At 42.9% G+C, this 10,568-nt stretch overlaps 1 long non-coding RNA gene across 1 annotated transcript; it reads left to right on the forward strand.

The window, feature by feature from the left end:
- The first annotated feature begins 216 nt into the window (after positions 1-216).
- On the forward strand, positions 217-1,597 carry LOC134430550 (uncharacterized). The gene is made up of 2 exons (XR_010030844.1): positions 217-534; positions 1,365-1,597. It is a non-coding gene; the product is annotated as an uncharacterized LOC134430550 (long non-coding RNA).
- Positions 1,598-10,568: the final 8,971 nt, after the last annotated feature.

Consider the following 10,568-nt stretch of genomic DNA (forward strand, 5'->3'; position numbering starts at 1 on the left):
GCCGAGCGGCGGCGCACCGGGACACAGCGAACGTGCAGGGCCACGGCGGGCGCCTCTGTACCGGGGCACAGTGAATATTCCGGGGCACAGCGAATATTCCGGGGCACAGCGAATGTACGGGGGCACAGCGGGCGTTCCGGGGCACAGCGGGCACAGCGGACGCGCAGGGGCGCACCGGGGCGCTGCCGGGCGGCCTCAGGGCTCCCGTGCGGGAGCTCCGCGGCCGCGCAGCCCCAAGGCGGCACCTCCCGGCAGCGCGGCCGCGGTTGGTGCCGCTCCAGAGGGACCGGGCCTCCAGAGAGCTTGGGCAAGAGGAGGCTCGGGGTGACCCCAAGGCTCTCTACAGATGCTGAAAGGAGGTGATAGCCATGGAAGCGTCTTTTCCCGGGCAGCCAGGGGTAGGAGGAGAGGACATGGCCTCAAGCTGTGCCAGAGAAGGTCTAGGTTGGACATCTGGAGGAAGTTTTTCACAGAAAGGCTGATTGGACATTAGAACGGGCTGCCCCGGACGTGGTGGGGTCACTGTCCCTGGAGGTGTGTAAGGAAGGACTGGACGGGGCACTTGCTGCCAGGGTCTAGTTGACATGGTGGTGTTTGGTCAGAGATTGGTCTCGATGATCTCAGAGGCCTTTTCAAACCTAATTGGTTCTGTGATTACAGAACTGGTCACTCTTCTATGGAAGAGGTTTGTGGGAATTGTCCCTTGGAGGTTTGAGGGAATTGTCCCTTGGATGCTGTGTGTCTCCTGACCTACAGTCAGGCCAATGGCTGAGCAGCTGCTGGAAAACTGATTGCTTGTCTGGCAGCTGCAAGGAAAAACTAAACCAATATGTGTGTCCTGTTGGACTGTAAAATGAGATTTATAAGTTTCCTGGATTTTTTAATAAAATCTAAAATACTTCTGCAGTTGTTGATTTATTGATTAGTGAAAGGAGTTATGTTTTTAATGATCCACAAATTATCCATTGCATTTCTAATGCATCATGTTCAAGCTGGGTTTTTTTGTTTGTTTGTTAGTGTAGGGTCTCTAAAAGTTACTGGAATAAGCCACCATAATCATTGCAATGAAAAGAACAGTTATTGTTCAAATATTTGTGCTCAGACCATCAGTACATGGACAGACATAAACAATTGCTCCATTGTGCTCTAGATGTTTTTTCTTACGCCTTCTTTGTAGCTGTTGTTCTATAGTGTACCTTGTTGCATTTATTGTGCAACTTCAGTTTTCTTCTGATGCTCCAATATGGATCATCCCACACCTTGATTTCAGTAAAATTATAAATGCATATCAAGTTATTTACATGCATAGTTAGCAGAGAAGTGAAAAATCCAGCCTGCTCACTCAATTTTTCTTTTTTCCTAAGGAAAAAAATTGCACATTTGAAGGTGGGAGAACCAAAAATCATTTTTCATGCAAGTTTCTTTTCCCCAGAATTCACATGCTGAAATGATTGTTAAGGTAATGTTGAAAATGTTATTACTGTTACACTTCAATCTTCCAAAATGCTTTCTTCAACTGATATATGAAAGTTATTCCATTTGACAGCTTGTTATGTGGCCTAAACATTGTGCTGTAATACATTACAATGAATAAATACAGGGATGTTGTGTTCTTTTTCTAAGCTTTCTCTGTACAAACATGCATCATGTATCTGCATGATGGCATTTGTTCTCTGTTTACATATTATTTCTAAGCCCTGCAGACATAATTTTCCTTTTTATTTACAAGTTCATGGTACTGATGCTTTCCAGTTTAACAGTCATTCTTTCTCTCCTTTAGAGATTGTTGACAGGAGACAGACACAGACCTTAGTGTAATGCATTTATACTGGGCATATTTGTCATTACACAGAATTTTTAAAAATATGTAGTTGTTTGTTTTGTAAACAAACCAGGTTGTATTTTTGTATGTTAAAGATCCCGTGCCTAAAAATATCTGTAAAGTTTCAATAATCAGGTAACAACTGTGGATATTTCACTCATTCTACCAATTTCAGCCTTTTGTAGGGTTAATTTTCAGGCTGCCCTGAAAATTATGGTTCTGGATTGTCAGTATCCAGATGTTTTGCTTATTTTAATTATTTCACATTCTTCTCTCCCCAAAGCTGTATATCTTCTATCAAAGTGTAAAAAAATAGTGCCTACAAAAGTGTTTGTGGGACCAGAATGTTGCTTAAAGTTGGAAGGGTGTGTGCTCCCACCTGATATGGGGACTGCAAGGGAATAAGTGAGGGGATATTGAGGGACAGTGATAATGTGGAAGCATTACTGATAACTGGACCTAGGAAGTCTTAAGAAAATTAAGTTACACAAAATATACAGAACCTTTGGGATTTTTTTCCCACCTATTTAATTTTTTTCCTATCTTATTTCAGCACAGCTTCCAGTGGTTTTGATTGCCTTGGATCAGTGAGTAAGTGAGCCAGGTTCTATGGTCATCTGCCGTATTGTAAAACATGGAAAATACCCATTAAATCAAGGGAACTGATTTAGATTTGGACTCTGAAACTGAGCTGTGGACATGGAAACATGCTTTGTCTCAATTCTCTCTTAGCTTCAATCCTCTGGTGGTAAATCTGTGTTTTGTTTTCTCCTAAGGCCTTTGGAGTTTCTTTAAACAGTTCCTCTGCAGATGGAAGACACTACAGATGTGATTGCCATGACCATCTTCCTGTTCTTTCTACCCTGCCTCTTGTATTTACTGTCCTTGAAGCAGCATGAGATCCTGCATATTCATTTTCTTTGCTTCTTCCTGTCACTCCTTGTGCTTCCCTGTAATGTGGAACTAACTCATGTCACCCTGTGTTTAGATGTGTGTGATGCTCGACAGCCTCTCATCCTGTACACTTTCTCTTCTACATCCTCCTAACCATCTCATCATCTTCTCCATCCCTTTTTCCCCTCTCTCCATCCCACCTGAAAGAGTTCCTTCTCTGTGTTTTCACCCTCTTAAATGGCATTGATCCTTATCACAGTTGCCTTTATCTGACCTGTAATTTAGTTTCTTGCTTTTCATCTTACTTTATAAGACAAAGCCATGTCAGCTGACTAATTGCTATATTGCTCCTGCCGAACACTCTATCAGTAATAGAGTCATGGTAAATGGACTGCAGGAGAAAAGTCCTGATAAATGTTTGTTCCTTTAAACACACAGACACAAACACACACCCTTAGTGATGTGACTTGCTTTCTGTACCACTCCCCTCTTTCTGGTCTTGCTCTACTTCTTGTTTGTGCTGCAGGTGAAGTTCCCCAGAGCAAGAGGCTGACCCCTGTATTTGTGAAACATACACAGAAATAACAGTAAGGAAGCATAACTGGCTGATAGCTGCCTTGCCCTCCACGTGGCCTCTGCTCTGTGAGGAGGCCCACTGCTCTGCTATTGTCTCTGTCCTTTCCTACACTCCTTTTTTCTCCCTGAGCTGTCTCTTTGACTTTTATCCAAGGATAAAGCCCTTTGAGGTGGATGACTCACAGCTCTGCACTTGCTTTGACTCATACTTTGCCACCTAGTATATTGGTCAGCTCTTACTAAACTGCACTTAGGTTTTTTTTAATTGCTAATGACGACAACCCTTGCTGCCCACATCTTTGATTTCACTGTCATTTCTGCTGGGTCAGAGCTATGCTTGTTTTCTCTATGATTGGTCAGAGCTGTATTTCTCCTTTCTCACTCTTCCTGAGTTTGATGCTCTTTGGTTTTTTAAACATCCCCTGCAGATTTCAGAGTCTGGAGGCTCTTTTGTCTCTGGTGCCCAACTGTTTGAGCTGCATTTCTGAGGGTGAAGGTGCTGGTGCCCACAAAGCCTGCCCTGCCAACATGGAAAGGCAGCCTCATCCCTCGCCTCCCTGTGCAGCATCCTCACTATTCATCAGCTGCTTGACCAGGAGCAGCACATTCCCCAGCTTCCAGTGGTAACATACCTTGAATGATGGCAGAGAGTTGGTGTCATCACACAGGTGCTGATGATGAGTGCTTAGCAAACACTTCAGCTGGTACAAAGCTAGCACCAGAATTCAGGCCTCTTTTCAGGCACTCTCTTGTCCCTGAAGGGCAGGCCTAGCATGACTGGAGTCACTGAAACCCCATCCCTGGTACTGACATCAGCAGTAATGACTGATTGCATCTAGGAAATTGCTCTTGGAATATTGTGCTGGCCTTTTTTATGTAAGTCTTTTTCAGAGAAGTGGAGCAATATGATCTTTAATATATCTTAATGTCTTACTAAATACACTAGTCAGGCACATCTCCTATCCCAACATAGCAACCAGCAGTCTTAGCCCCACATTCTTGTCTGACCATGTTACAGCTGGCAGAAGAAAGGGCGATGTCACTGCTTTTGATGGGTTTCCAACTTTAAGCAGGAAGCAATTTGGCCTGATACTTGAAGATTATAAATCAGTAATACAAGTCATAGTACAAACACTAAGCAGACACGAGATCCCTTCTCAAAAGCTGCATCTAGTGTTATTAAAACAGTTTGGGCTGAAGCAGCCCTTTGCAGCTGGTGCTGCTTTTCACTGGAGTGAGTAGAAACCACTCCAGCACAGGCAAAATGCACTCCTACCAGGCAGGTTAGCTATTACCAAGCTACTGCTTGTCTGCTAAGATTTCCTAGACAGCAGAAAAAGAAGTGAATGGGACTGTACTTGGCAAGGGATGGGAGGGTGCAACTTCCATCTGGGATGCAGATTCTTGACTCTGAAGCAGCTCTGATAATCCCAGCTGTAATTTTCCAAGGAGGAAACATAAGCCAGGCCATTTGTTACAGAGAAGTGTGATTCCTCTAGAAGGGCAGTTCAGTTTCCTCAGCTTTTTTTCAATCCCAGCCAGCATTGCCAAGCTTTGACTTCATTTCCAGAGCTGATGCTTTCCAAGCCAGGAGTTGTCTGAGTTGAATGGCCCCATTTGAAATTATTAATTTTACCTGTATCAGCCTGTATAATTGCTTTTATGAGAGACAGGGCACTATGAAAAATGCAGAGAACAAACAGACCTAATGTGTGAGCAGGATGCCTGTCACTGTGTAATTATGTATAACTGTACAGTTACATAAATGCTTTTCTTGGGAATCACCAGTGACGGCAGCAAGCTTTGCCTGTCATGTTTTGGCTAGTTAAAGCACTGATTCATCACACTTTGAATACTCAGTTTCCTGCTTGTTCTATGGTAAATGGATTACTGCCTGCAATTTCAATAGTAATTAATGAAGATGAGAGATAGATCCAGTGATAAAACAAGGTTGTCTGAAGAAGTGGAATGATTTACTCCACTTGTCAAGTCTCACAGTGTTACTAGAATATCACTAGCTTATTTGCAGACTGATTCATCCTCTTCTTGAAAAATGCATTTTTATCAGTTGGGGTAACAAATCTATGCATACAAACCATGACTTGACTGTTTTGTTCCTCCTCCGTGTGAAGTATCCCCCTCCTTCCCTTTATGCCACTCACCTCGGGCTCATTTTTGCAGTTGCGTATTTCTTCTTGAGCTTTTACAAGATCTATCATTAAGAAACTGTCCTGGTTTAGGGCAAATTTGGGTGAGAATCTCCAAAGGGGGGGCCCCTCCAGAAAGCAAACCCACATGGCTCCTCCCCCCAACCGGTTTGGGAAGAATTCCTTGGAGAGAAGTGGAAAGAACCTGTTTATTTAACAGGCACAGCACCCCCCAGCACACAAAATGAACAAGACCAGGTGACACCACTCTAAAAAAGGTGACAAAATCAGAAAGCCTCTCTCGGAGATGGTTGCTCTGTTCTCAGTCCCTCCGGCGCTGGGGCAGCTGCTGCAGCCACAAGGTGCAAACCCTCCGTGTTCCCAGGTCCCAGTCCGGAGCAGGTTTGAGATGGTCCAAAAAAAGGAAAGGAGAAACAGTCCAGGAAGAAATTTGGACTGTTTAGCTAAACTAGCTAATAAGCAGAAGCAAGAGCAAGCAGAAGTAAAGCAGAAGCAAGAGCAAAGCAAAAAAGCAAAAAAGCAAAAGCAGCCCTATGTCCTGCCCCGTCTCTGTGTCTCGCCAGCTGTGGGGGAGCAGCTGATAAGAAACTAAAACAAAACTTTCACTCTTCAGAGCCAGTCTTGAAGGCACAGAACATGATATCCAGCATAAACAGAACACATGAATGGAGATACAAGCATCACAACGTAATCCTAGGACAGAAACTCATGGAGAAATTAATTTATGTACAGTTCAGATGAGCAAAGAGTCAACATGTTGATGCACAGTGCTAGTGAAAGTGCCAAATGTTTATATGGTTCTTGTGATAGGAGAATCTGATGAAACCAGGCTTTGTAGTTGGCCTTAGCTGGCTGCACTGTTTTTTTTCCTGTGTACATCATGTTAGAGTAATTTGTTAAATATCCTTCCCAACTTTACATAAATCTGACTTTGCAGGAGAAGAGTTGGTTCTGCCCTAGGAATTGCAAGAAGAATGATGTTTGTTGACAAAGGTAGATAATATCTTCCCCTTCGGTGAGTCAGGATGCCAGCAGCAACGACTTGGACAGGAATTGACAGGAAATTTACACTTAGTCCTTGAACTCTGTGGTTTTGGCAGAGATTTGACTGAATGAAACACAAAGTGACAGAGGGAGAAACCTGGATTCCCTCCCAGAGGGAGAGTTTACTTGAATTGCTCAGTCACGGACTAGCTTGTTTCATTCACAGAAAAAATTCTGGATCTTAAGAGAGACTACTGTAGTATCCATCCCATTAACATCAGGGACCCTGAGAAGCAGCTGTCATGTCACCATTTTCTGCAATATCCTTTGGAGGGTGTAATTAATTGTTGTAAACCTCCAGTGTGGCTCCACTGAATTCAATCAGCCCCACAAATATCACTGAAACTTCTCTGGTATATTTTTGTAAAGAGGATTTACCTATAAAACAAACCCGGTGTTCATTCAAAATGTCAGGTAATTTTATCCTGAAACAATTTATTTTATGCTAGAGTTTAAATTTTCATTAGTTCAAAGAATGGACATTGTTTTAGGGTCATGTCTTCCAGATGTGCAGGATTGCAAATCAATAGCCAGTCCCTGCAACAAATTTTCATTTAGACACTTTATGACCTAGGCTAAGAGTACATATAAATAGGGAGAAAACTGATAGAGTGCTAGAAAACAAGAGTGCCTGCCTGTCCCTGGGAAGGTTAATGGAACTGTTGGCCTGCAGGTATCACACTTGCTTGTGGAGTTTTCTTTCCTCCTCCTCCTCCTCCTCCTCAGCTCGGTTTTTGCAGTTGGCATTTGGAGAAGTATCAAATTAAATCCAAGTTAATGTACATGTCATGAAATTCTGCTGAACTGAGTGAAGGGGAAAGAGGCTTTTGAGACCAGTCCTGGGAGACTCTGGCTGCTGCTTTTGCCTGCAATGGGGAGCAGTGGAGGGAGTTCAGGGTCTTATGAGGGCAGAGTCTAAATTAAGGCAGGCTCTGGCATGCGCAGTGGCAAGGAAATGCAATTTGGTATAAACATTGGGGCTCCAAAGTGAGTAAATGCCACCTACACTGCTCCCAGGAGGCTCCAGTTTCTCAGGAATGTTCTGGCAACATGTTCCAACCCAGACATTAGTGGCACTTTTCAGTTTGCTTTGTCATTTTCAGCAGCAGCTTTTAGTCTATAAAAACCATACCAATGTGTGGTAGTTTATTAAGGAGAATGCACATTTTCATTGACTCTAAAGAAGTGGGCAGCATTCTGGCATGCACCCTTGCAGTTTCCAGGCTTGATTCCAGTGAACAGTTCCTACCCTAAACACTGAATTTCCATCATTACAAAGAAGGGTTCTCAGTAAATACAAAATTGCTAAGTGCCAAAATAATACAGTGTTTTTCAATTGGAGTAAACATACAGATTGACAGAACTCACTACTTGCTAACCAGGTTCAAAGGTAAATAAGCTAAGAAAGCAAATTTAGAGGAAAAAAAAAATCCTACTCATGCGACACTGTCCAATGAAGATTTCTTGCCCTGTGAAATGTTCAGTGATAAGGTGGATATTTTCCCTCCACAGACACATGTCAGAAGGCTTAGTGATAGCTCCTGTGTACATAAGATCTGCTCTCCTGTTAGCCAGGGCTCTGCTGCTCTCATTTGACCTCATCCCTAGAAGGCTGAAACATTATTGCTGTAATGAATCTTTGTTTCTCCTTCCTTGCACCTGGGGGATTTAAACGTGCTTGTGCCGAGACACCGTCTCCTTGCTTGGCTGTGTATAATCTGGGATACATGCAAGTTGATTTCACATGGAAATTAGAGAGGATGGAAGAGATTTGTCACCAGACATTTGTGACCCATATTACGTCAGCCTTTGGGAATACAGTATATCAGCCAAATAAAGGCTGGCCTTGCAAAACAGGTTGTTAGCACTGATAAACAAAGCTTCAATAGGAGTTGAGGATCAGGCTAGTGGCCTGAAATACTGAAGTCATTTGGGACCTTGAATTAATATATTTGTCAACAAACATGTTCCTGGTGGAGAAGGGCAGGGCAGCCTTCCCCACCTAGCAAACACCATGCCCCATCTGATGGCAGCCATTGTGGGAGAACTTTGATCTTATTTGATTCCTTGTCAGCTCTCAAACTGCCACTATTTTTTATTTAATTGATCAGTACAGAATTCCTCCATTTTTGTGCTCCCTTCTGATTCCCAATAGCACCAGCCTTCAGTTTTATAATTTCCTGATTTAATGACTCCTGACGTACCTGAGCCAAATCAGAAAATGTGTTTCCCATGGAAGTTCTGTTCTGAAGGTCAGCAGATCCCTTCGCTTTTGCACTGCTTTATTGATGTGTGTCACTTGAAGTGAGACACAAGTGAGTATTTCTGCCTCCTTTTTAAAGCTCTGCCTAAATGCTTTTCATCAACAGCTCCCACTGGAATCAGATTTCTCCTTTGTTGTTCTGTTTCCTACTTCTTCCTCTGGGGCCAAACAGTTCAGCACTGTTTAATCCTGGGAAAACCAGGAAACGAGAGTTACAGGGAGGAGGGGTAGGATTCCTCTCTCCTATCCTGAGCTGAGTGCCATGCCTGTGTGCTGCTCCAGCTCCTCATCCCGGCTCCCCCTGAGCAAATGGAGAGGGACAGGAGTCTCCCGGGGGCCATTCACCTGTCCTGAGGGAGCTGGCTGGGAGAGGTGTGAGGAACCACGAGAATTGTGCCTGAGCACACAACTTCGGGGCTTAGAGAGAGAGAAAAAGACTTAACAGCAGCAAGCACAGATTGCTGGTCAAGGGTACATAGGGGCTAAGGAGATGGTACAGCATGCATTGTCTAGTGTGTTGTTGATGGAGTAGTTCACAAAGCTTCTATGAACATCTTCTCTGTAGTTTATTTTTAAGAGATTTATTTTATTTCATTACAATATATTTAATATAGAAGGAAAATAAATATACATTTGTTACATTGTTGTATAATTTTTCTTTAAGCTGGTATTTGTTTCACTTGAAACCTTTCTTTCACTTTGCTTTCTATAAAACTTTTTAAATTTTTTTTATTTTTAAGCAACAAACCAGCAAACCCCAGAAGAAGCTCTCAGGTAACAGTTAAATCTGCATGACCCCCTTTGCATCTCAGAAGTTTTCAGCAACCAGAGGCCAAGCTTCCACCTCTACCCTGAGCACCCTTCATGCATTATTAACTCTCAAAACACATTACTGTGCACATTCAGTGTATGTAAATACAGAGCCTGATTTTTATTTACTCCACATAGTACAGCAGAGTTAAAGAGCTTTTAAAGTGCATGTATATAAAACACTGTTTCTCAGAAAACTAGTTTATATTTAAAAATCTGAACCAAGCCTAGAACTTTTTACAGTGTAGATTATCTGTCACAATCATTATTTGCTATGTGACCTTAGAATTTATTTACTTTTATTGATTATTTTTTGTGTAACACAATAAAAGTAATCCACAAATTATTCTTTGCAGTGGTTCTTCCTCTCTTGACTTCTGAAGCATTATATTCATTTTATGTTTTGCTTTTGGATTAAACTCACATTCCAGAAGTCACGTGCCTGGTGAATAATCTCAGTTATACTTCTGATTTGCCTTCTATTAAAAAAAAAAAAAAAGAAATGCAAGCAAATTCCCAACCTTCATGATTAGATAGAAACTTGGAAAGACTTGAAACCACGAAAGCAAATGTGTCCCCATGATGTTACACTCCTGCCTTCTAAGCCAATGCCTGGATGAGAGGTGCCTGGGAGGCTCCTGCTCTGCTGTGAGCTGTGAAAGCCACACTGCCACCTGAGCAAAGGGACAAACAGCAGCCACGGGCAGGGCTTGGGGCAGAGGTGGCAGATGGCTTTCCATGAAGGTTGTGAGATTGGTTAAAATGTGGAAAAGGAAAGGTACACAGGAGTCAAGAAGCATGCACAATAAAGAGAACAGGGGTGGGAACAAGGTTCCTTTGTGCAGAAGGACGCTCAGGGCTTGTCAGTGGATGAAGTGCTGACCACTACAAGTGCAGGGTTGTCCTGTGTGTTCTCCAGCCTCACTCCAGGAAAGGTGCTGGTATAGCAACGAGCACCCCATGGCACACCCAAGGAATGTTTAAATCCTCT

This window comes from Melospiza melodia, chromosome 1 (assembly GCF_035770615.1).
Source record: "Melospiza melodia melodia isolate bMelMel2 chromosome 1, bMelMel2.pri, whole genome shotgun sequence".
Classification (NCBI taxonomy): Eukaryota; Metazoa; Chordata; class Aves; order Passeriformes; family Passerellidae; genus Melospiza; species Melospiza melodia.